This window comes from Lemur catta, chromosome 1, assembly GCF_020740605.2.
Source record: "Lemur catta isolate mLemCat1 chromosome 1, mLemCat1.pri, whole genome shotgun sequence".
NCBI classification, from domain to species: domain Eukaryota; kingdom Metazoa; phylum Chordata; class Mammalia; order Primates; family Lemuridae; genus Lemur; species Lemur catta.
This window is the reverse complement of record NC_059128.1, coordinates 62,290,054-62,317,396: the sequence shown is the minus strand read 5'-3', so window position 1 is coordinate 62,317,396 and position 27,343 is coordinate 62,290,054.

Genomic DNA, 27,343 nt, shown 5'->3' with positions numbered 1-27,343 from the left:
GGCCTCAGGGATGGCCTAGTATTGGGGTGAACCTGAAGCCTATGTCTGAGGGAATGAGCCTGGAGGCTGGGTTCACAGGGGTCAGCCTTAAGCCTGGGGCTTCAAGGGCCAGCCTTGCACTGGTGTTTACTGGATGGGCCTGGAGCTGAAATCTATAGCACAGCCAGATGTTCACATTATTCTCCTTCCCCTACCAGGAAGGTATCTTTCTTCATGTCCAAGTATGTTTTGATAGAAGATTTTGTGATATCAAATTGAAAAATTATTAAAAGTTGATGCTGGCAGGGTGGAAAGAAAAAAGATCCTGTGTGCTTCCTAATTGTGTTGTTCTACTGAATTATCTAACCAGAAGCCTTTCTGCTTATGAGAGATGATAAATGGTCCAATTGTTTAAACCAATTTGATTTGAGTTTCCTGTCTCTTCCAGCCAAAGTTTTATAACTGATAGGATAGTCAAATAATTTTGAGAAACACTAGATTTAACAATATTAAAGAATATTATTTGTTTGGAAGGTTAGTTTTAGCTTTTTTTCTGTTATTTGTTTACTGCAGAACTTCGCTAAGCCTCTAATATGCTAAGGTACATATTGAATTCCCTAAGCAAAGAATAGAGTAGACAACAATTTGCAAACTTATTTGATCATGGAATTTGTTTTCTTAGAAGTTGATTTTACTATAAACACTCCATCAACACACATATTAAATGAAGTCTAGCATTCAGAGAATCAACATTCTAGCCATAAAACACAAGAAGGGGGAAATATTAAGGCATCTAAGAGTCTAAACATGGGCTTAAAACTGATCTTCCATTTGATAGCCATGTAGCTTAAGGCAAGTGACCTGACTTCTCTGAGTTTCTGTTTCTTTATTTATAAATTAGGGAAAATAAAAGTACCTACATAAGAGTACTTCTAGAAAAATTAAGGTGTTGAAATTTACTGAGTAACTGAAACATACTGAGTACTCAATTGGTGATAATATTGGCAACGGTTATTTTTTTTAGTACTACCAGCAGTGTTAATTATTAAAGTTATGTTTTAACATTATTATATATTTCATTTTCTGTGCTGTCCCTGACCTTGAGGGAGCCAAGAAATAACCCCTGCCATCTTTGATAATTACTTTGCTTATGCAGTATATTATAAATCTGAAATTTATTGAACCTTTGGCAGGATAGCAACAAACGATGAACAAGTTGAAAAGTTGATTTTTGCTGAATTACTCATGAGTTGAGTGAGAAATTTCTTGGATCTTTAGACTTATAGGGGCCACTTGAGTTATCAGGTTATAGTTATTTGTCTAGCATTCAGTGCAGAAGGTCCTTTTTTCTCTCACCAAAATAAATGGAGATAGTCGACTTATGATTTTTTTTGTAGAAGAATAGGACAGTTTCAAAGGAGTCTACTTGGCTTTCCCCAACTATGATAACTTTTAGATAACTATTTTCTCATAAATAAATTATATTATAATTATAAATATAAATATATTATATTTAAAATAAATATAAATATAACCAAATTATATTTAAAATAAATATAAACATAAATAAATTATATTATTAGAATTAGGCATGTTATTAGTTAGTATAATCAATTTTGAAAATATATTCTATGGGATGTTTCCCATAATTCTGTTCTCATAACAATTTTAAGAACATTTACCAAGTTTTCCAATGATTTACTTCTAATTAGTTTGAAGTAATAGGGGTTTGACCATAATTTCTCTATATAACATATTCCTTATATGAGAAAATATCTAGTTGCAGAAAATGCAAATACTCAGTTACTCAGTCAGTGCAGGTTGTAAAACTATAAATTACTATTTTCCTAATTTAATAGGTTACTTAATGTAGAGGTTTCATTTTATAGGAATAAGAATTTTGTTTTATAGAGTTTTCACTTCCTTTATTTAAAAAAATATAATTGCTGAAATAAGTAATAAAAAGTTCAGCCAAAAAAGGTAGTTGAAGAAGAAATATGACCAGTAGAAAAAGAAAAGAAAAGAAGAAAACCAGTCATTAGATGGCATGGATACATAATGTAGTGTTGAGAGGCAATTCATATTTGAGTTACAATCATTTGTCCTCTGATTATTATTATTTTTTTTGTTATCTCAATCCCTTCCAAACAAGAAAATGGTGATGCAATTGACTAGCCTAAGCAAATTTTTACTTCCAGCTTACAGAATTAAGTTACCAATATTGCATTTAATTGTTCTCAGCATGGAAGATGATGCTCCATGTGCTGGTGAGAAGTATATTCTGCAGTTTCTGGGTAAAATGTTCTGTAAATGTCAGGTCCATTTCTTCAAAAGCCCCATCTAAGTCCAGTGTCTTTTTTTATTTTCTGGCTCAGTAATCTGTCTAGTTCTTTTATTGCTTCTGTTTTTTCGTTTCTCATGTCCAATAGCGTTTGTTTTACGAATCTGGGAGCACCTATGTTATGTGCATATGTATTCAGGGTCGATATATCTTCTTGTTGAATTGATCCTTTTATCATTATATAATGACGATTCTTGTTGTTTTTTATTCTGACTATTTTAAAATCTGTTTTATCTGATATAAGAATAGCTACTCCTGCTCACTTTTCATTTCCATTTGCATAGTCAAATAGTGTTTGTTTCTTTCTTTGTTTGTTTTTTGACAGAAGGTGTTTGAGCTGTGTTTTTGTATCCATTATGCCTATCTATATGTTTAAGTGTGGCATTTAGAACACTTACATTCAATGTTAATATTGATAAGTGAGATACTGTTCCAGTCGTTATGTTGATTATGTTGTTGCTTTCTATTCTCCTTTGTGTTAATCCTTTACTGTGAGTTTTCACTTTTTTTTTTAATTTCAGCTTATCATGGGGGTACAAAAGTTCAGATTATATATATTGCCCATGTTCCACCCATCCCCCTGAGTCAGAGCCTCATTTACACTGGTGAATTTCAACCCCTCTTTTTGGTGTTTACAGTACTTTTGAGCAAAAATCTAGTGGTAATAAATTCTCTTAGTGTTTGCTCTTGTGGGAAATATTTATTTCTCCTTCCTTTATGAAACTTAGTTTTTCCCAACAAAAAATTATTGACTGACAGATATTCTTTTTAAGAAGACTAGAGATAGGACCTCATCCCTTCTGGCTTGTGTTTCTCCTGAGAAGTCTGCTGTTAGTCTGATGAGTTTTTCTTTGTAAGTTACTGGATGCTTTCATCTCATAGCTTGTGGGAATTTCTCTTTCTCTTTCACTGTGACTTTGGCCAGACTGATGAACATGTACCTTGGTGATGTACTATTTGCTATTTATCTTCCAGAAATTCAATGACCTTTTTTATTTGGATGTCTAAATATCTGGCAAGACCAGGGATGTTTTCCTCCATTATTCTCTCAAATAGGTTTTCCATACATTTTGGTTTTTCTTCTTCTCCCTCAGAGATACTAATGATTCTTATGTTTGGTCATTTTACGTAACGCCGTATTTCTCAGAGACTTTCTTCATTTCCTTTTCATTCTTTTTTCTACATTTTGACTGACTGGGATAATTTGAAAGCCTTGTCCTGCAGCTGTGAAATTCTTTCTTGGGTCTAGTCTGCTGTTAAAACTTTCCCCTGTATTTTGAAATTCTCTTAATGTTTCCTTCATTTCCAGCAGTTCTGTTGTTTTTTTCTAAAGTATCTTTCTCTTCAGTGAATTTTTCATTCATGCCCTAAATTATTTTTTGTTTCATTGTATTGATTTCAACTTTCTCATTGACCCCATTTAGCTTACTTGGGATTCATATTTTGAATTTCATATTTCGCATTTCAAAAACTTCCTTTTGGTTGGAGTCCATTGGTAGAAAGCTACTGTGATACTTTGTGGGTGTTGTGAAAGCCTATTTTTTCATACTTCCAGGGTTCTTATCCTGGTTTCTTCTCATCTGGAACCTCTTCCCTCACCTCAAAACATATAGGTCTGTGGTTCACCTATGGTTCTCTGCCAGGAACTCTGTTGCTCGGTGTAGAGGGGGAGAGGTACACTGCCTTTCATCTCATGCCGATGAATGCCCTCTGTGCTCTTGCTGGCAATTTGGGTTGTTGGACCTCACTTGCCTGGGAGAGTCTAAACAGGTGCCAGTGGTGATGGACTAGATTACATAAGACTCCAGGGCTCTGGAAGGCATGCTTGATGGACCAGATTGAGACTGAGCCGGAAAATTTACTTTCATGCATCTCTACGTTCACATGCTGGCTATGTTAGTGATGGGTGAAATGCTCTCCTGATCCAGAAGAATGCTGAGGCAGGAGAAGGACAGATGCAGTATGAGCCTGACATAGGAATGTTGGGTCTCTCTTGATGAGGTTAGCAGAGGCATGCAGCTGTGGAATACATAAGTTCCTCATATCTTTTCTTGGCAATGATAGCAATCTCTCTCTTTTAGGACACAAAAGTGCCCAGATTCCTGGCTCCCACTTTGGCCCAGCTGAAGCAGAGGTGATAGAGGCATCTCAACCCACTGTATGCAGGGCTGTCAGACTGGCTGTAGATTGTGGCTGAAATGGCCAGTGGGGGAGATTTGGTCATTTCAGGGGCTTGCCTCCAAGGTTGGTAGGCTCTTCCCACATGATACAGGCCACTCAATGAGAGGGCTGTCAGTCCCATCCTCCCTCAAAAGAGGTGATTTCTTTTGTCCTTGGGGCACAGAGATGTACTTGCTGTGGCTTTTTAGAGGGAAAGAGTGAGCCCCAAGTTCCCTGGAATCCTGAGTGTGACAGTCACACTTTCAGAGATAGGGCAGCCATTCCCAAGTGCCCCAGCTTAATCATCCCCTGTAGAATTCTTGTAGAATTGTTTCTCCCCAAGAGAAACAGCCTTTCAGCTGCAGCTGCCTCAGAATTAGTGGGCAGGAGGAAGAGAAGGAGGCTCAAAATGGTGGGAACCATCTCCACTGAGAAAGGTGCAGAAAACTTTAGCTCATGATCCAGTGTCTCTCTGGTGTAGGAAAGTGTGTGTTCCACCTTCCTCTTTTTTAAAAAGCATTTGCAGCACTTCCCATTCCCCTTGAGGCAGCCTACCCTACAGGTCAGAACTCCAAGAATACTGTTGCTCTCTTGTGTCTCCCTGTTCCCTTATGGTTGTCACAGTTTAACCAAGTGCTGGGGAATGTTCGTGTGGGATCCAGTGACAGAGAGACTGAGGGGCTATGACTTTCCTGATGAGATAGAGGCACCCGACATGTGCACAGGCAATATGGCACCCACTATCTCAGCTTGGGTCTTGTGGGGGTGGGATGAAGCAACCCTATGTGGGCTTGCAGCCCAGTGCTCTGGTCCCAAGAAGCCCTTAGTTTGCCAATGGCTGTAGCACCTGGATTTGTCAGGGTAGAGGGGCTCTCTGACAGATCAGGAGCTGGCTGACTGCCACAGGTATGAAGGGAGGAAAAGTGAACACCCCACCTATCCTTTCCACAGGCTCCAAATCCTTCAGGAGTTGGTCTCTGCCAAAATCTTGCTGCTTCTTGTTCTGCTCCACAACTTCTCCCCAGGCAATCTCCAGTTAGGGTAAGTTCTGGCAGCTTTCCCTCAGTATTTCACTTGGGCTATGTTTTTTTCAGCTGAAACTTTTTCTTCTTTTCTCGGATGATCTGGTGACCCATGTTTTACTCAGCCATCTTGTCTTCTCCTGCCTTAATACACTTAAGAAAGAGGGGGTGAAATGTGCAGCATATATGTTTTTGATTGCATATTCAACTATTGTCTCTAGTAACATAAGTGAGAAATTGCAAACATTGGCTGCTCCAATAGAGGAAGGCTCTATGTGAGGCTTGTACTCATGAGGCTGTGTACAAGCGTTTAGATGGTGATTTCATGATGTACCTTTGTATGCCTTTTGAATTTTGAGTCAAGTAAATGTGTTACTTATTTAAAAAATTATAATTTTCTTTATATCCCAGATCCTAGCATCATTCCTAGAACATAATAAATACCCATAAATATATATTTGATTAAAACTATGACTATGGACTAGACCATGACTCATAATTTCCTACATAATGATCATACAGAGATAGATTTTAAAATATCTTAGAAGAAAATTACTTATTGTATACTATTTCAAGCAAGTAATGTTTAGTAAAATAAGGGAGAAAAGTTTTGGCAGATATTATTTGTTCTTTCAGTATTTTACAAAGTGGTTCCCATTTGACAGTGGTAATGAATCTTAACATAATAAAAATGTTGTAAACATTGATGTATCTTATAATCAAACAATAAAGTAGAACATCCGCTAAGTCAAGGCATACAAGAGACAGTGGCATAGATAGATATTTTTCATAGATATTTATAATAAAATGATAAACCAACATGCAGAATTTGTTGATGGGATTTTTGAGGGCTAGAAAATTCAATATTTTTTAAAGAAACACATTTTTATTTTATTTATCATTTTATTTTAGTCTTGTTTTTCAATTACAGAGACACTAATTAAGAATCTACTATGTGTGAAGTTATTGTACATCCATGCAAAATTATCTTGCTCCTATAATCACCATTTTAATAAAGCAAATGACACTATAAACAAAGTTAATAGCCAGCCAGTATCATTTTATTTTTATTTCAAAATTCTAATTTTGGAAGATATATTTTAATATCATGAACTTGAATTTTAAAACAGACTTTTGAGACCATCTAGAGAGTTCATTCACAATCTTTACCCTATTGCTCATTTGCTTCTTTTCAGTTTGTGCCACACCTGCAATATTGGGTTCTTTGCTGAACACAATGCATTTTATATGAGAGACTGACAGACTGGAATATATCAAAAATGAAATTGACCTATGTAATTAGTGTGTGGGAAGCTATGTTGCAGATGGTCAACTCTTCTAAAGATCACCAGAAACACCTAAGGATGAAGTAAAGCTTTGTTTACTAGACCTTCTCTAGAAAAAGTGAACTTCCCTTGAGAGTATCTTAATAGTGTCTAAAATTAGAAAAATTAGAGAAAGATACACTATTTTAAGGCATGGATTCAGTGATTTTTAGGGTGCGGGATAGGTTGCACGGGCAGAGTTTATGACAAGCTATATTTGAATTAGTGAACAGGGTAAAGTCATGGTCTTAAAGAAAGCTTTGATCAGCAAAGTTTTGTGTTAATAAGGGAGGTATTTTTGTGATTACAGTCTTGCTTAGCACAGGAAAGGGTAATTTTTCTTCTGTTCCAGGATTGTTTAACACAGGGACAGAATGTTTGGCTTATTTCTCTATGTCACATGAGGGACAGTTAAAAAACCTGGGGCTATTTAGTATAAATGAAAAAAATAGAATTCTTAGGTTAGAGTAAAGAAGAATGATGGTATTCATTAGTCTCTTAAATAAAAATCTATTGTAAAAAAATCTACAAGAGGAATTGGGCAATTGTAGTAGTGGTTTTGAAGTAAAGTAATAGCCCCAGCTTAGTTTCTTGGTGTCTAAAGAAAAGAAATATTCTAATACTGTGGAAATATAATAACAAAATTAAATGGAGGCTTGGAGTCTCAGTGGACATCAGCAAGATGGCAGAATAGGACTCTCCATTGGTCATCCCCTGCTGAAATGTCAATTTTAATAAATATTCACATGCAAAAATACCTTTATCAAAGCTAAGGAAACCAGGTGAAAGATTACAGCATCTAGGGGTAGCACAGAAATAAGGTAAGATGCATTGAAGAGGGTGGGAAGAACAGTTTTATGTTACCTGTGTTACACCTCCCTCAACCTCAGGCAGTACAGCCTGGAGGGAAGTACCGTGTGCTTGGGGAAAGGATAGGGAAGTGAATGCTAGCCTTTGCTTCAGACCATAATACCAGTTCTGCCCAAATATAACCCAGTTCTAGGCAGGTCCACTTGGTCCCACACTACAGGCCAGTAGGCACAGACTAAGCACCCAAACCCACACTGATATCAGGCAGAATCCTGAAGCCCCATGCTCCAGGCTTGCCTTGTGGACTCATTCTCTGGGCCTGCCCCACTGTCAGACTCACTGTCTCACTGACCCAACCCTCAACAATAGGCTGCCCTCCCCCAGCCCCAGACTCAGGCCTGCCCTAATATCAGGCTGACCCCTAAGCCCTACTCATCAGGTCATCCCCTGAGGTCTTAGGATCCAAGTCTACCCCAAGTTTCAGACCAGCTGTGACTCAGGATGGCCCATATGGCCTCATGTGTTAGGCCTGCTCCAGCTCTAGGTTAGCACCTGGATCTCAAGCACCATATCAGCACTCACAGACACAGCCATCAGGCCTGTCCAGTGCCAAGCCAGTCCCTGTGGCATTCTACAAGATGGCTCCTGAAGGCTCATGCTCCAGCAGATCCAAGGCCAAGTTGTGCTCTAGCAGATCCAGGTAATATGCCCATTCCAGTAGACCCCAGTGCTAGACCAGCCTCACAAATTCAGAATCCAGGGCCACCCTGTGGACTCAGGTTCCATAGCCCCAGGATCCAATCCAGCCCTCATGGACCTAGTCTCTAGGCCATTCCCAGCCTACCCAGGCACCAGGCCAGTTGCCATGGTTTCAGTCTCTAGGCCAGCACCTTTGATCTCAGTCTCCATATTGGCCCTCTCAAACCCACACTCCATGTCTGTTCCAATACCAGATAGGAATCAGACTGAACTGGTACCTATGACATCAGGCTCTAGTGAACCCAGGGTCCAGACCTGCTCCAGTAGACCCAGGATCCAGGCCTACTCTAGTAGACCCTGGTACCAGGCCAGCCTTTATGGATGGAGGCTCTGGGAATGCTCCTGCAGAGCCAGGCTCCAGGATAACCCTTGTGGACACAGGACCCAGGTCTGCTCCCTCAGGCTCAGTCTCTAGATCCTGCCCATCATCTGGTCAGCTTCTGTGGACCCAGGCTTCAGGCTGGTTTCTGTGAATCCAGGCTCTAGGCACAAATTTACGGACCCAAGCACTAGGCTTGCCAACCTGCTGACCCAGGAACCAGGTCACCTTGCCCTGGCCCTCAGCAAAATCCTAGCAAACTGAATTCAACAGCACATTTAAAGGGTCATTCATCATGATCATTCATCATGATTTTTGTAGGGATTCAAGGATGGTTCAACATACCCAAATCAATAAACGTGATATAACACATTAACATAATGAAGGAAAAAAACATGATCATCCCAATAGATACAGCAAAAGCATTGAAAAAAATCAACTTTTTTTCATGGTAAAAATGCTCAAATTAGGACAAACCTACACCTATTATTATACTCAATAGTGAAAAGTTGAAAACTTTTCCTCTAAGATCAGGAACACGACAAAGGTGTGTACTTTAGCCACTGCTATTTAACACAGTACTAGAATTCCTAGCCAGAGTAATTAGGCAACAGAAAGAAATAAAAGGCATACAAATAAGAAAGAAACAAATAAAATTATCTCTTTATACAGACAAAATGATCTTACATATAAAAATTCCTAAAAGTTCCTCAAAAAAACTGTTAGAACTAATAAACAAATTTGGTAAAATTACAGGATACAAAATCAATATATTAAAATCAGTAGTGTTTCTATATAGTAGCAAAGAACTATCTGAAAATAAATCAAGAAAATAATCCATTTACAATAACTAAAAAAATACTTAGGAATAAATGTATCCAAGGAGGCAAAAGACCTGTACACTGAATACTATAAAACATTGATGGAATAAATAAGTTTTGAAGAAGATATAAATAAATGAAAAGCTATGTTGTGTTCATGAATTAAAAGAATTGGTATGGTTAAAATTTTCATACTACCCAAAGCAATCTACAAATTCAATGCAATCTCTATAAAATTTTTTGACATTTTTCACAGAAATAGAAAAATATCTACCAAAATTTATATGGAACCACAAAAGACCCTGACTACCCAAAACAGTCTTGAATAAAAGAATATAGCTGGAGGTATCACAGTACCTGACTTCAAGATATGTTACAAAGCTTCAGTAATTAAAACATCATGATGCTGGCATAAAAAAGAGACATATCATCCAATGGAACAGAATAGAGAACTTAGATTAAATCCATTAATTTATAGTCAATCAATTTTCAACAAAGTTGTCAAAAACTTACAATGATAAAAGGATAGTCTCTTTAATAAATGGTGTTGGGAAAACTGGATATCCACACACAGAAAAATAAAAGTAGACCCTTATCTCACACCATATACAAAAATTAACTCAAATGGGTTAAAGATTTACATGTAAGTCCTGAAACTGTAAAAGTACTAGAAGAAAACAGGGGATTAATCTGTACTACATTGGTCTGGACAATGATTACATATAACTCCACGAGCACAGGGAACAGAAGCAAAAATAGGATAATGTGATTTAATCAAACTAAAAAGCTTTTGGCCATCCAAGGAAACATTCAACAGAGTAAAGAGGTATCCTACAGAATGTGAAAAAATATTTATAAACCACATATGTGATAAGGTGTTAATATCCAAAATATATAAAGGGACTCAAGCAACATAATAAAAGGGCAACAAATAACACAATTAAAAAATGAGCAAAGGGCTTGAATAGATATCTCATGAGGAGACATACAAATGCACAATTATTATATGAAAAAAATGAAAATATGACTAACCATCAGGGAAGTGCTAATTAGAACCACAGTGACATATCAAATCATACTTGTTACAATGTTTATTATCAAAAAAATGAAAGATAAATGCTGGTAAGTATATTGAAAAATTGGAACCCTTATACATTGTTGTTGGAAATGTAGATCAGTACAGCCATTATCAAAAACAAAATGGTGGCCGGGTGTGGTTGCTCATGCCTGTAATCCTAGCACTCTGGGGGGCCTAAGTGGGAGGATCGCTTGAGCTTTGGAGTTCAAGACCAGCCTGAGCAAGAGTAAGACCTGTCTCTACTAAAAATAAAAAGAAATTATGTGAAGTATCCAAAGAATGGAAAAACAAGCATCACATGTACTCACCAGAAAATTGGTTTCCCTGATCATCACCTAAATGCACATTGGGGAAGGACACCAATTGGATATCAGACTGAGGGGGGGGGTGGGGGAGGAGAGGGGATGGGTGTATGCCTACATGATGAGTGCCTCGCGCACTGTCTGGGGAATAGTCATGCTTGAAGGTGCTGACTCGGGGAGGTGGGGGTGGGAGGAGGGGATGGAGGTATGACTATATGGTGAGTGTCAGGCGCATGGTCTGGAGAATGGACACGCTTGAGGCTCTGACTCAGGGGGGTGGGCGGGACATGGACAATGTATATAACCTGAACTTATGTACCCCCATGATGAGCTGAAATAAAAAAAAAAAAAAGAATAAACTCCAACTTTGATGAAAAATAAAAGGTGTATTTCAACTTCATCAAAGTTGGAGTTTATTCTTCATTTTATCATAAATGAACTGTTAGAAAAACCATATTATATGAAAAACTAAGGCTTAATACAGTTTTATTTGGAATTCATCATTTTGAGATTCCATGAGAATCAAACATAGACTGAATTTGACTTTCTTTTGTCCTATTTTTGGGGGAAACAAAAGGCATAAAAAAAAAAAAGAAAAGAAATTAGCTGGACAACTAAAAATATATGGAAAAAATTATCCAGGCATGGTGGCACATGCCTGTAGTCCCAGCTACTCGGGAGGCTGAGGCAGAAGGATCCCTTGAGCCCAGGTGTTTGAGGTTGCTGTGAGCGAGGCTGACCCCACGGCACTCTAGCCCGGGGAACAGAGTGAGACTCTGTCTCAAAGAAAAAAAAAAGAAATGGCAGCTCCTCAAAAAATTAAAAATAGAACTACCCTTTGATCTGGCAATCCCACTACTGTGTATACTTCCAAAGGAAATTAAATTATTATGTCAAAAATATATCTAAACTCTCATATTTATTGCAGCACTATTCACAACAGCCAAGATATGGAATCTGCATATGTGTTCATCAATGGATAAATGTGTAGAGAAAATACGGCATATACAAACAATGAAAAGCTATTTATCTTTAAAAAGAAATGCTGTCATTTGCAACAACACGTATGAAACTGAAAGGCATTATGTTTAGAGAAATAGCCAGGCAAGAAAGACAAATATTGCATTATTGTATCTATATGTAGAATCTAAAAATGTTGAATTCATGGAAGCAGAGAACAGAATGGTGGTGGATTTTATAAACGTAGTATTTATACAGTGTAAAGATGATATTTAAATAAAAAATAAGTTTTCAATCGTGTTTGTTTTATTTCCCATAGAATTTAATATAGTATTAAATATTTATAGAATTCAGCATTTAACTGGCTCATGGATCTGACTTTTTTTTTCCAAAATCTTTTTTTCCCTACAGGAAAAATATACTTGGTATCTTTTTATATTGGGATTTCTGATATGCCACGTGGCATGTCCTCAATGAGGATCTAGATTTCTTTGGTCTATAAGAAAAAACATTTGGTTGAAGCAAAAACACTTTAATGCTGGTCTCTGTTTTGCCAATTATTTCTAGCTTTGTGAACTGTAAGAAATTATTGCTCTCAATGACTCACTACTAAAATTATTCTAATAAGATGAGAAAGATTGGATAACACATTTGAGACACTATTATTAAAAAAAACACAACTTGCAGGGAAGCGAATACCATCTGTCTTCTTAATATTTTAAAGACACCTGGAGATGTATCACTTTTTTTTTATATTTTATTAAGCATTGCTCAGAGTTTTACATTCCATTGTTCAGACAGTAGTACAACAGATATTTTGGCTTCATTTTCTTAATAAATGAAACTATGCATTTAAAGTCCAAGATTATGTGGAATCTAGGTATTCAAGCAAAGAAAATATCAATAGTGTTTGTGTTGTTGTCCCTTTCTATCTCCAACAAATGTGAGCCATGGAGTTAAATAGCTTTTGAGTTTTCCAGTTTCCCAAGGTGTTTCAATTTGTACAAAGAGGAAATGTTTTCTACCTAGTGAGACTATTAATTTGGATGCAGAGCTTCTCTGAGCTAAATGGGGTTGCACATATAATGCTAGCAATATTATTGTCTTTTCTATTTTATTAAAATGAGCTATCACAAAGTGTTTGAGTTTTGTTCTAGCCAGATATTCACTGAAAAATATGTAGAAATTTTCCATCTCCACATTTGTTTTTTGAGTAATTGTTTTCCATGACAACTAAAAAAAAAAATTCTTTCTTTTATGTAGTGTTGTCTTTAAGTTTTAATTTTATTCAGAATTATTTACAGAGAATTTATTTTCCTTCCTACTAAGTGAGAGAAGTAGGACAAAATAGTGCTAAGCAACTATTAATTTAAAAAGCATTCATCTCTGGTTTTGAAATGCAGTAACAAAAAATTCTAAGCAAATGAATTCTGAAGTCAGGTCACCTGGGTTTGATTCCTTTACTCCATGATATGGGTGATGGGCATCATTTAACTTATTTTAACTTAGTTCCCTTATCTGTAAAATGAGGATAATGATAATACCTGTTGCAAGGTTGTAGAGATATCAAATGATATAATAGATGTAAAGCACTTCACAGGGGGCACTGGATAAATATTAAATATTACTATTAAGAATACTCTTTCCTTTTCTGCCACTATAACTATGCACACCCAGAGACACATACGTGCAAGTGAACACAGGCACAATTTTATCAACCATATTTGACTTTTTGACCTATTAATCTGTAACTATGTAACTCAGATCTAATTTCGTAGTTTAAGGAAGACTTTTTTTCATAAACTTCATCAAAAAACTTGCTTAAGGACTTGTTAGAGCTTTTTATCTTGGGATCGCTGCCAGCAATATGTGAGAAACAAATAGCAAAAAGAGCTACATGTGCAAATCTATAGAACTGATTCAGCATACCATCCTGAAATACAGTCTACTCTCTTAACAGTGAATTAGAATATTGGTTTAGTTCAGAGCCTGCTGCCTATGAAGTTAGAAACCTGTGCCTAATGTTCTCTCTAAGGACACCTAACTTTAAATTTTCCGCCAGTTCAAAGCTGTGGAGTATAGTACAGAAAAGGAATAAAACGCTTTAAAGTAAAAAGTAGAGGGAAACAAGTACTTTGCCTCTACATGAAGTTTTCTAACTGGTATATTTAGTTTAGAAAATAGAAGATCTGAAATCCAAAGTAGAAAAAATATTATTTTCAAATAAAATTAAGCTTTCATTAAAATTAAATGTGCATATCTTTTGTTAGTTTTTATTTTCATATCATATACTTTGGTATATAAAGGAACTATTTAATTGGGAATTTTAAAAATTTAATGCTCATGAATAAAACTATTGGCAAATCCTCAGATTAGTTTATATACAACTTTAAGTGGTTTTTATTTTTCTACTCTTTTCAAATTCAGTGAGTTCTCCACATAGCTAATGTAAATTTCAATACCATCTTCATAAAATCGAGAGCCAAATTTCACAGAAAATTTTTGGATAATAATTAATAAACATAAAGAATTTTACAACCTGTGAACTTGAAGTCCCTTGCTCCCTCAGGGAGATTTCTCAGATGAGATTTTTCAAAACATAAAATATGCATCATTTTCTTATTCTTATATGATTTGTATATGAAAACATTTGTTTTCATAATTTATACCTAAGCTGCTTCTTCTTCTTTTTTTTTTTTTTTTGAGACAGAGTGTCGCTCTGTTGCCCTGGCTAGACTGAGTGCTGTGACATCAGCCTAGCTCACAGCAACCTCAAACTCCTGGGCTTAAGCGATCCTGCTGCCTCAGCCTCCCGAATAGCTGGGACTACAGGCATGCACCACCATGCCCGGCTAATGTTTTCTATATATATTTTAGTTGGCCAGATAATTTCTTTCTATTTTTAGTAGAGATGGGGTCTTGCTCTTGCTCAGGTTGGTCTCAAACTCCTGACCTCGAGTGATCCACCTGCTTCGGCCTCCCAGAGTGCTAGGATTACAGGTGTGAGCCACCACGCCCGGCCATAAGCTTCTTGAATTACATCTGATTTACAGTTACTTTGACACAGATATTTGGAAAGTGCTTGACCCATCTTTAACGAAATCACGGTAAGTCAATTCATAGTATTTTCAAAAGGCAAACACCGTGTGGTGTATGTACACAAAGGAATATTATTTAGCCATGAAAAAGAAGGAAATTTTGTCATTTGCAGAAACATGGATGGATCTGGAGGACATTATTTTAAGTGAAATAATCCAGGCACAGAAAGACAAATACTTCATTTTCACACTCATATATGGGACCTAAAAAAAAAAAAAAACTTGATCTCTAGGAAATAGTGAATAGAATGGTGGCTACTAGAGATTAGTAAGGGTGGTGGGATGGGGTAATGAAGAGATGTTGGTGAAGGGGTAATTCTGTTTAATAGAAGGAAGAAGTTCTGATGTTTAGTGGTACAATGGGGCAACTCTAGTTGACAATAGTTTATTGTATTTCAGAATAGCTAGAAGTTTTCAAATGCTCCCAACATAAAGCAATGATGAATATTTCAGGTGAATCTTGTCCCAGTTACCCTGATTTGATCATTATATGTTGTGTGCTTGTATCAAGATGTAACATGTAATCCATGGATATGTACAATTATTATGTATCAATAAAAAATCTAAAAAACGAAAAATATTTAAAAAAAAGGCAAACACTGTGAAGGTTGTATTCTAAGGTGTGTCTAGCACTGATAAATTTAAGCGAGTTGAGTAACAGTTTGCAAACAGAGCAGCTAAAGTCCTTCAAATAACTCATTTTCCTCAATGTCAGTTAACTTGGCAGGAAATAACAGCTCTTTTTCCTCAGGCAAGGGATTTGTAACTTCTCCATTGAGATAGAGTCTTCTTCTGCTAAATAATAATTCAAATCTGGTGTGTGTGTATGTGCATGTGTGCTTGTGCACCCATGTGTGTGTTTAATGCCCTGTGTGTCACACGGGCAGTTGTTCAATCAGACTTACAAAGATTCACATCTCATTTCTGTAACTTCTCATTGACTTAACTTGTGTATCATATTTCATTTCTTATAGAACAGGAAAAAAAAAAAACACAAAAACAGAACTGTTTCAATTTTCTTTCCTTCATTAGAAACCAATTGTTTCATGTTGAAAAAGTGTAGGACTTCATTATGGCCCACAGTTAAAATTTTAGCAAACCAGCTTGGTCCATTTGGAGCTTCTAGCATTGCTAGGGTAGATACAGAGCAGCCTTTAATTTAAAGCAAGACACTTCAGAGAACTTTATCTAATACACTGAGTTGTATGAGATCTTTCCAATCTGGCTAGTGTGAGCTCTGTCGGAATATTTGCCGTACTTTTCTTTAGATGCTTCCCAGCCTAGTGGAGTTTCCCTCCCTTTATGTACAAATAGAATGAAGCCAAAAAGGCTCAAGGACACCCTTCTGCATCTCTTAGTAGTGCCCTGTCTGTGCAGCTCCCTCCTCTCTGCAGCCCTGCAAACTCTAGCCACCTCAGTCTCCCTGAACTCTTACCTCTGACTCCTCAACTCAGCAAAAAAGACAGAGAGATTGAGAGTTTATTCCCCCCATGCTGTCCCAGACCAGTAGGACGGCACAATTTTAGGGCACGTCATCTCACTTATTTCTCTTTTCTCAGGAATCACAGTCTTATATGGCCTGCTGTCCAATATCTGACAATATCTGAAAACCATCGTTTCTTTTTTTCCCCTTGATTTTCTAGTTGTTTAAAGCAAAACAACCATTCCTTTGGCAAATATTCCTTCATGAACTGAAGTTGAAATCAGAGTGGCAGTGTCTTATGAAATTAAACCTAACCTTAACATATAAAACAGCAATTCCACTTCTACGTATTTACTACAGAGAAGTTAAATTGTATATCCAGGAAACAACTTATACAAGAATATGCATAGCACCTCTATTGATAGCAAATAAGTATTCTGAATAATCTTCAAACCCAACGAATTTTAGTGGATTAACAAATTTTCAATATTTATATAATGGAATATTAGAAATATAAGAACATACCACTGATAAACAACATGGATGAATTCCAAAAACATTTTGCTGAAGAAAAGAAGCCACACAAAAATAGAGCACGTTCTCTATTGATCCCATTCATGTGAAGTTCCAAAACAAGCAAAACAAACCTATAGTGATAGAAATCAGAGTGGTTGTTGGCTAGGAGGTAGGGTGAGGAAATTAAATGCTAAAACCATGAGAGATCTTCTTAGGGTGACAGAATGTTACCACATTGTGATTGAATCTGTGAACACACATACAAGCAATTTCTCTGCAAATGAAAAGTAAATACATTTTTTATACAAGACGGCTTAGCCCAGTGTGGTGGCAGTGGAGATGGAACAAAGAATATGAACTTAGAAAAAATTTAAATCGATAAAACATAGCATTTAAGCATTTCGTGATGGAAACAAAAGTGAAAGAGGAGGTTTAGGAACTTTTCAGAGTGACTCTGAAGTTTCTGACTTGGGTAAGCTTGGATAGGGGTCCATTCACTGAGACAGAGAACCATGGAAAGAAACTAGACTGGAAAAGGCTGATATATGGCAGGAAAACGGCTATAGTTCCAATATTAATTTGGAAGTATTTTTAATATATGCAAGTGAAGATATAATGTAATAAATGAATGTAGAGGAAAGGAACTCAAGGATGTAGCAGAGAGATTTGTGTGTCATTGCAATATGGGAGTAATTAAACCATGGGTATAGATCAAACTACCTGGAAGAGTTAGAATTCAAATGAACTTTAAGAAATTGCAACTTCTACTGATATTGTTAAGAAGGTGCATGTAAGAGATGGGACATATTTTGAATTTATTCATTGATTCAGCAAGTAATCCGGTATGCTTTTTATTTGTCAGATACTATTTATTGTAATCACTAGGGATAAATAATAAATAAGGCGGAAAGAGAGTCCAACATTTTGTGTAATATTTCCAACAGTGCATCCACTACCGGGTACATAATCAACTGACTCATATATTTATATTGATTCCCTATTGAGTCTTTAACAGCCATATTCTAAACAACAACAAAAAAGTTAACAGATTGGCCACATTGATGACCATGGAATCTGAGATGGATACAAAGAGAAATAAAAATAAAGACAGTCAATATTAAAATTAACAAGATTATTTTTTCTGAAAGCAAACATATTAAAGATTAATGAGGATGATTTCTGTTGGACACAACATGATTGTTCCTTACACTATGCAATGCACTAAACTTTATATTCTATCCGTATTTGAAAGCTCTCTTTGGAGTCATTTTCATTTCATAACATAAGCTGGTTACATGCATGTGCACAGCCCCCTCACAGAGCAAGCAGTCATATCAGACCTTTTCTTAATGTGCTCTCCTGCTCTTTGTATAATTGTTTTAAGTTAATTAATAAAGAATTACCAAATATTCAAATACACTTTTTTTTCCCATCAAGATAAAATATTTTGCAAAAAATTGAATTTGAAATCACGATTGAGCCAGGTATACTCTCTTAAAGAAGTGCCAAAGCTATCTCAGGGAGAGAAGTTTTCATAGCAAACAAAAAACACAATTATTATATTTCATGACACAATGAATAGTTACCATGAAAACTTTTAAAAGTGATAAAATGTTATAATTATATTCAAGAAAATAGAATAAATGTTCATTGAGCACCAAGTTATAATGGAGCCTGTTAATGTGGCAGATGCATCTGTAAGCAAGTGAGAGATGTTGCTTAACCATACAGAGCATGCCAGAGCAACAGCGAATGGAAAAGAAACATCCAACCATGCAGGCTATCCTCTCGTATCAGGCAACTGTGTTCCATCGACAAACAGCTCATACTCTTTTGTTGACACATTTACAATTTTAAGTTTATTTTCTATAAAAGTAATTTTTGATATTCAGCTGAAAACTACCTTAGTATATATTTGTTCTTTAAAATCTACCTCACCATGATTACTCTGTTTACATAATTTGCATGAACATGCTAATTCATATACAGGTCCTCATACCAACATACACACTTTTATATCATTGTTCCTTGTAAAAAAATAACTGTGTTGATGTCCTTTGTGTGATAAAAATTTATCAATCATCTCTTCCCTAAGAATATATCCTGTCTTTCATTTGCAGAGATCATTGTTTGCAATTTATTTTGCAAAATATTTGAATGTAAGATGTGGGCCATCAGATATAAATATAAAAATCATAGGCTTTGGAATCAGACTCAAAAGTATCAGATACTAATCTCATTATCTAGTAAGTATGTGACCTTGAGTGATTGCTTTTAACCTTTCTAACTTCAGTTTTTTTATTTGTTAAATGGAGAGAATAATAATATACGGTAAGAAAGACTGAGCATATATTAAAATTCTAGGCAAAGGTCTAAAAGCTTTTCATATACTAAATCATCAACTTCTTCAATAACCCTATGATCAGTATTTAATATAAAATGAGGAATTTGAAAGCCGAGGAAAGAAATAATATGCCCAACGTCTTACACTTTGAAGCAGGTAATCCCGAGTTTATGTAATCATAAGAACCAAATATCACTGATTCCCCACAGTCCATCATGAGATCTCCCATTTAGTAGAATTCTTAGTGCATAGTTTGTGTTCCAAATATATATATCCTCCCATTTGTTGTGAGGGGTTGACTCAGTTTAGTTAGCTAGGTAGTAAGTGTTCCCTTTCTTCCTTCCTATGCATGAGTAACCTTCCTCAAGCTGCACATGTAGTTGGTATTTCCAAAATACAGAATTATAAAGAGCAAAGTATTAAAGCCCATTTATCCTCTCCTCTCAGTTCCAATCCACAGTCGTTATTAATAACTTAGTGTCTGTATGAATTTGTTTTTCTTTATATGCCCCCATGTACATACACACATAGAGTCATATACAAATACATTACTTTCATTAAATAATTTGCTCATTACCCAAATATGAGATTATACTGCATAGTTTTTTGCAAATTTACTGGCTTCCACTGCCATTAGATAGGGATCTCAATGCCAAGTCTCTGCAAGGCTTCCCTTTTTCGGGTCTCTTGATAAGGGGTACCGAGCTTTTCCTTTTCTCATTTTTTTTTTCGTTGTTGTTTCTACTTTTTTTGGTTGTTGTTGTTTGCTTGCTTTTTTGTCTATTTGGCTGTTCAGGGTTAGAGTGCTCCCAATACCCAGTTAGATATGTATGGAAGATAGAAATAAAACCAAGGGAACTTACATTTGTTCTTCTTATACTATTGGGGCCTTTGGCCAGTTCACCTTCTACTTTCCATATTTCAGAGTCCTCTTATGATTGTCTATTGAATTATTTCCAGGATATTAGTTGAATTTAGAGAAGAAAAATAGGGAAAAGTGGTTCTACAACATATCCAAGATCTGGAAGTTAAAACACATCTTTGTTGCTATTTCAGTTAATAATTTTACTTTTAGTTTTATTAAATTCTCTCTTTCATAACATTTACATTTATTCTGTTGTTTTCTTTTTGATGATTGTGTTTAAAGTCTAGTATATTACATTCAATCTTCTTTGTCTTTTAATACAGTTGGCATGATAACTTTTTAAAATATCCACAGGATAGAAATGGGATCAACCTCAGGAACTTTTACGTACAGTCAGTTTAATGTCTTTTGGAAAGAAGAAGGCTAGTTTACCAAGAAAAGTGTGGGCCCAATTTTGCACAGAAAGAATTAACAATGAGAGAGGCAGCCAGCCAAGAATTGCCTTAACAGCTTTTTTTGTTTGTTTGTTTCTGGGAGTAGACTTGTGACTAATTCTGGCCAGTGAGGTGTGAGCAGAAGCTTTTGTGTCATATCCAACAGGTCTATAAAAATCTCCTACATATGCAAAAAATAGCACAGACCACATTAGCACAAATTCATGAATAATCCTTTGAAATAAGCCATTTCTTGTTCATATACTCAGTACTCCTACATGAAAAAGAAAGAAACTTCAATCCTATTTGTACCCTTATACATGCTTAGGACTATAATTTTTACAACTTATTTGCAAACTGCATAATTTTCCTTTATTTGCACATGAGTTATTTGGAAGAATTTGTCTTTAAATTTAGGTAAATATCTTTTCAGCATTATTTTCTTATTGCATTCATTGCATTTAGAAAATATAACCTAAGAAAATCTGCTTTTTGTAATTTGTTGATGTAATCTTTATGGACCAATACATAATCACTGTTGTTAATGTTGTATAGGTATTAGAAAAAATAAGTAATCTATGTATTTATTATGTGCCCTTTAGATCAAGCTTATTAGTATATATAAGTTATTCATTTCCTATATACACTTACTAATATTTTATTCCATTTGTTCTGTTGATTTCAGAGAGCATGTGTTAAATTTTCAAATGTAAATATGAGTTTGATAATTTAAATGTTGTTTATGTATTCCAAAATAATGTTTAACACTTCAAATTCACTACTATACCATTAATGTGTTTTTATATTCAGTAAGATATTTTTTCTTATTTATTTACTTTCTCAAACAATATTATTTTGCTTAATATTAATAAAGTGATACCTGCTACATTTTATGCCATATTTACTGTGATATGTCCACTTAACATGAGATTATGTTGCAAATAACCAACAACAAAAATAAATAAATGAGACTTAATTAAATGAAAAAGCTTCTGCACAGCAAAGGCAATAAGCAAGAGAATGGGAGAAAATATTCACAAACTATACATCTGACAAAGGGCTAATTCCAGAATCTACCAAAAGCTCAAACACAAACAACCCCCATCAAAAAATGGGCAAATGACATGAACAGAAGTTTTTCAAAAGAAGATAGACAAATGGCCAATAAACATATGAAAAAACTGTGCAACATCACTAGTCATCAGAAAAATGCAAATTAAAACCATAGTAAGATACAATCATACCTGTCAGAATGGCCATTATTAAAAAGTTAAGAAACAATAGATGCCGGTGTGGATGCAGAGAGAAAGAAATACTTATACACTGTTGTTTGCATTGCAAATGAGTACAACCTCTATGGAAAACACTATGGAGATTCCTCAAAGAAAATAATGTAGGCTTTCCATTTGATACACATAGCAAACCCACTACTGGGTACCTACCCAAAGTAAAAGAAGTCATTTTATCAAATACAAATTGTTTTCATCACAGAAATAGAAAAATGAATTCTCAAATTCACATGGAACCACAATAGATGTCAAATATCCAAAGCAATCCTGAGCAAAAAGAACACCTACAGACACCTGATTTTTGACAAAGCTGCCAAGAACATACATTGGAGAAAAGACAATCTCTTCACTAAATGATGCTGGGGAAATTAGATATCCATATGCAAAAGAATGAGACTAGATTCCTACCTCTCACCATATACAAAAATCCACTCCAAATGTATTCAAGATGTAAATTTAAAGCCAGAAACTATAAAATTACCTGAAGAAAACACAGGAGAAACTCTTCTTGACATTGGGCTGGGAAAGGATTTTTTTAAAAAATAATTTTTTCTTAATCTATTTTTTTTATTTTATTTTTTTTTAATTTCAGCTCATCATGGGGGTACAAAAGCTCAGGTTATATATATTGCCCACGTCCTGCCCATCTCCCTGAGTCAGAGCCTCAAGCGTGACCATTCTCCAGACAGTGCGCCTGGCACTCACCATGTAGTTATACCTCCATCCCCTCCCCCCACCCGCCACCTCCCTGAATCTTCAGTTGTTTCACGGAGGTAATTTTGGTAATATCTTGACCTTTAAATTTTTTTATGGGAAGGTTTGAGAGTTTAGGGTCAAAAAAAAAAAATACTTCCAAAGCATGGGCAGCAAAAGCAAAAAATAGACAAATGGGATTGCATCAAACTAAAAAGCTTTTGCACTGCAAAGTAAACGATTAACAGAGTGAAGAGACAACCTACAGAACTGGAGAAAATATGAGCAAACTATACATCTTAGAAGAAGTTAATGCCCAGAATACATAAGGAACTTAACAGCAAAAGAAAAAAAAAAAAGAATTAAAACAGGGCAAAGGGTATTAATAGACATTTACCAAAAAAAGATATATAAATGGTCAATAACTATATGGCAAAATGCTCAACATCACTAATCATTAGGGCAATGCCACTCAAACTCACAATGAGATACCACCTCACTCCCTTTAGAATGATTATTGCCAAAGAGATAAAAGAAAACAAGTGTTATAAAAGAAAACAACTGTTATCAAGGAAGCAGAGAAAAGGGAACACCTGCACACTCTTGATGGGATTGTAAGCTAGTACAGCCATTACGGAAAAGAGAATGGAGGTTTTTCAAAAAATTAAAAGTAGGACTACCATAATCCAGTAGTCCCATTGCTGGGTAGATATCCAAAGGAAATGAAATCAGTATGTTGATGAGAGATCTACGCCTTCATTGTTTACTGCAGCAATACTTACAATAGCCAAGATAGGGAATCCACCTAAGTGTCCAGCAATGAATGAATGGGCAAAGTAAATGTGGAGTATGTACACAGTGGAATACACTCTGCCATAAAAATAATGAAATCCTGTCATTTGTTGCATAATGGATGATTCTAGAGGACATCATGTTAAGTGAAATAAGCCAAACCCAGACAAATACTGCATGATCTCATTCATATGAGGCATCTAAAAAAATCAAACAAATAAAACTTGATATCGTAAAAGTACAGAATAGAACAGTAGTTACCAGAAACTGGGATAGTGGGGAGAGGAGTAAAGAGGCACGGATGGAAAGAGGTTGGTCAATGGGTACAAAGTTACAATTAGATAGGAGGAATAAATTCTGTTGATCTTTTTGCACAGGAAAGTGTCTATGGTTAACAGCAAAATATATAATAAAAATAGCTACAAGAGAGGATTTGAATGTTTCTGTCAGAAAGAAATGATAAATTCATGAGGTGATGGATATACTAACTACAGTTATTGGATTATTATACAACATAAATATGTATAAAAACATCACATTGTACTCCATAAGTATGTACAATTACAATGTGTCAATTAAAAATAAATATTTTAGGCCGGGCGCGGTGGCTCACGCCTGTAATCCTAGCACTCTGGGAGGCCGAGGCGGGTGGATCGCTCGAGGTCAGAAGTTCGAGACCAGCCTGAGCAAGAGCGAGACCTCGTCTCTACTAAAAAAAAAAATGGAAAGAAATTATCTGGCCAACTAAAAATATATATAGAAAAAATTAGCCGGGCATGGTGGCGCATGCCTGTAGTCCCAGCTACTCGGGAGGCTGAGGCAGTAGGATCGCTTAAGCCCAGGAATTTGAGGTTGCTGTGAGCTAGGCTGATGCCACGGCACTCACTCTAGCCCGGGCAACAAAGCAAGACTCTGTCTCAAAAAAAAAAAAAAAAAAAAAAAAAAAAAAAATATTTTAAAAATAGTTTATTCTCGGGCAAAAAAACCCACAAAGAAATAACTCATATCCAGAATATGCACAAAACTCTTAGTAAGGCAAAGACATTGATATAAAAAAATGGCAAAAAGAATTGAACAGGATCCTCACTCAGAAAAAAAGAATATTCAATTGGCCAATCAACATATGAAAAGGTGCCCTATTCTGTGAGATATCATGAGATTGCAAATTCAAATCACAGTTAGATATCTCTGAAGTTCTGCCAGAATGACTAAATTGTTTTTTAAAAGATAAATAATAACAAAATTGATAATCATCTGGAGCAACTTGAACTCTCATACAATGCCAGTGGGAATGTAAATTAATATAATCAGATTAGAAAACTCTTTGGCAATATATACACATCAATAGATACATATACAAGATATTAACATATGCCCAAAAGAAATAAATTGCATATTTACCAAAAAGTTACATATATGAATATTAACAGAATACTGTTTTAATAGTCCCAAACTGGAAACAACCTAGCAGAAGTGTAAAAATGATGATATATTCATATCATGGATTATTATGTAATAATGAGAATGAGAACAATGTCTAATCACACAAAGCACATGTATGACTCAAAAACATAATATTGACCAAAAGAAATCAGGCACAGACAAAAAAACGGTATGCTTTCTTATTCTGTTTTAAAAAACTTCACAAATAAGCAAAACTCACCCATGATGTCAGCAGTCAGAACAGTTGTAAAACTTTATCTAGATGTGTTTGCCAAGGAAATGGAAGGTGGGAAAGGGGGTTATGGATGGTTAATCTAATGGGACAGAGAGGAACTTCTGTGTGCTGCAATATTCTGTTCCATTCATCCCAATGATATAGTAGTATTAATTTTATAAAACATTAATCTGTACACTTTTTTCATTGATGTTTGCAAAATGAACCATTTTAAAGTGTACAATTAAGTGGCATCTAACACATTAACATTGTTGTGGAACAACCACTTTTATCTAGTTCCAAAATATTTTCATCCCCTGAAAATAAAATATCACGCTCATTTATCAGTTACCTCCTATTTTTCCTACTCTTCCAGGCCCTGGAGATTACCAATCTGCTTTATGTTATTATGGATATCGCTATTCTGGATATTTGATACAAATGGAATTATATATGTGACCTTTGTGTCTGGCTTCCTTCACCTAGCAAAATGTTTTCCAGGTACATTGTAGTATGTATCCATAATCCATTCCTTTTTTTACTTTTATGGATATTTTTTGTTCTTTTATTGGTTGATGTACATTTGGGTTATTTCCATCTCTGAACTATTGGGATTATTACTTCTATGAACATTCTTGCACAAATGTTTGCTTTAGTACCTATTTTCAATTATTTGTATATTTCAATTATTTGAATCTAGAGGTGGAATTGCTTGGCCATTTGTTAATTTTATATTTAAATTTTTGAGGAACTGCCAAATTGTTTTCCACGGTGGCTGCACCATTTCACATTCCTACCAGCAATGTACAAGGGGTTCACTTGCTTCCTGTTGTGACACTTGTTATTGCTCATTCTTCTGGCTACAGCCATCTTAGTGAATGGGAAGTGGTATCTTCTGTTTTTAACTTGCATTTCCCTACAGACTGATGACATTGAGCATCTTTTTTTTTTTTTTGCTTGCTAGTTGATCGTTTGTGTTGTTTCTTTAGAAAAAAAAGTCTATTCATGTACTTTATCCATTTTTATATTATCATCTTTTTGTTGTTGAATATTTGTACATTTTTAATCTTATTTTTATTGATAAATAATAGATGTGCATATGTTTGGGGTACATATGTTAATGTATTAAATTTATATAACTTGTAAAGATCAAAACAGTGTAATTTGGATATCCATCATCTTAAATATTCACCTTTTCTTTATGCTGGAAACATTTGAATTATTTTCTTCTAGCTATTTTGAAATACACAATAGATTATGGTAAACCATTGTCACCCTATTGATCTATCAAATACTAAGTCTTATTTCTTCTTTCAGACTTTATGTTTGTACCCATTAATAAACTTCTCTTCATGTACACTGTTACTTTGTGCATTTGTCAATATATATTATAATTCATTTAAAAATCAACTTAGTCTTTTAAAGTCAGGATAATATTTAATTCTGTGACTACTGAAAGGGCAGAAAAAATAGCTACTTCAGATATTACAATGAAAATAATATCTTTTTTTCTTTTGGAAACGTGTCAGTGGTTTCTAAAACTAACCTCATAAACTTGAATTTTTGCTAACAGAGTCAATATGCTTTTTCTTAAGAGTTTCTATTTGTAGGCCATATTTTAATTCATACTATTAAATGACAATTATTTATTAAAATAAATACCAAATAGGTAATTTATATGCAGTTTATTTTTTACATAGCCATCTCAATAAATTCATCAAAGCAACTGTCTTAAACATACAACATTAAACTAAATTTATAAAAACTAAATAATGTACCTAAGATCCCACAATCCAGACTGGCTTCATGGGTATGTAGTCTGTGCAGTTACATGGGGCGCCATGCTCAGAAGTACTCCACAACTATATTCTGCTGTTGCTATCTTGAAATTCTTAACAACATTTCAACAAGGGGCACCACGTGCTCATTTTGCACTGTGTCCCACAAATTATGTAGCCAGTCCCATTTACAATAAATAGGGGAAGTAAGGTTCAAATTCCAGTACATATGTTTTAAAACAAAACAAAACAGAAACATCTATGCTCTGGCCAGAACAATGATTTTGACATAAACTAGATTTAATCTACCTTTAACTTTGGCATCAAAAGTTTTGACTCATAAAACATAGGTAATTTAATATTCTGTTGAGAGATTTCTTTATCCATTTTTACATTTAATCTCAAGGAAAGCCATTGTCACAGATACAAATCTAAAAGTTAAAAAAAATAGATTTTGCGTTGAAACAAAATGCTGCTTTTTTTCTGTTAAAAATTTTTGATAATATTAGATAATGGAAGCAGTTTTTCATTGAGAATATTACAATGTATTGTATTCTTTTTGTTTGAGGGTCACTGTA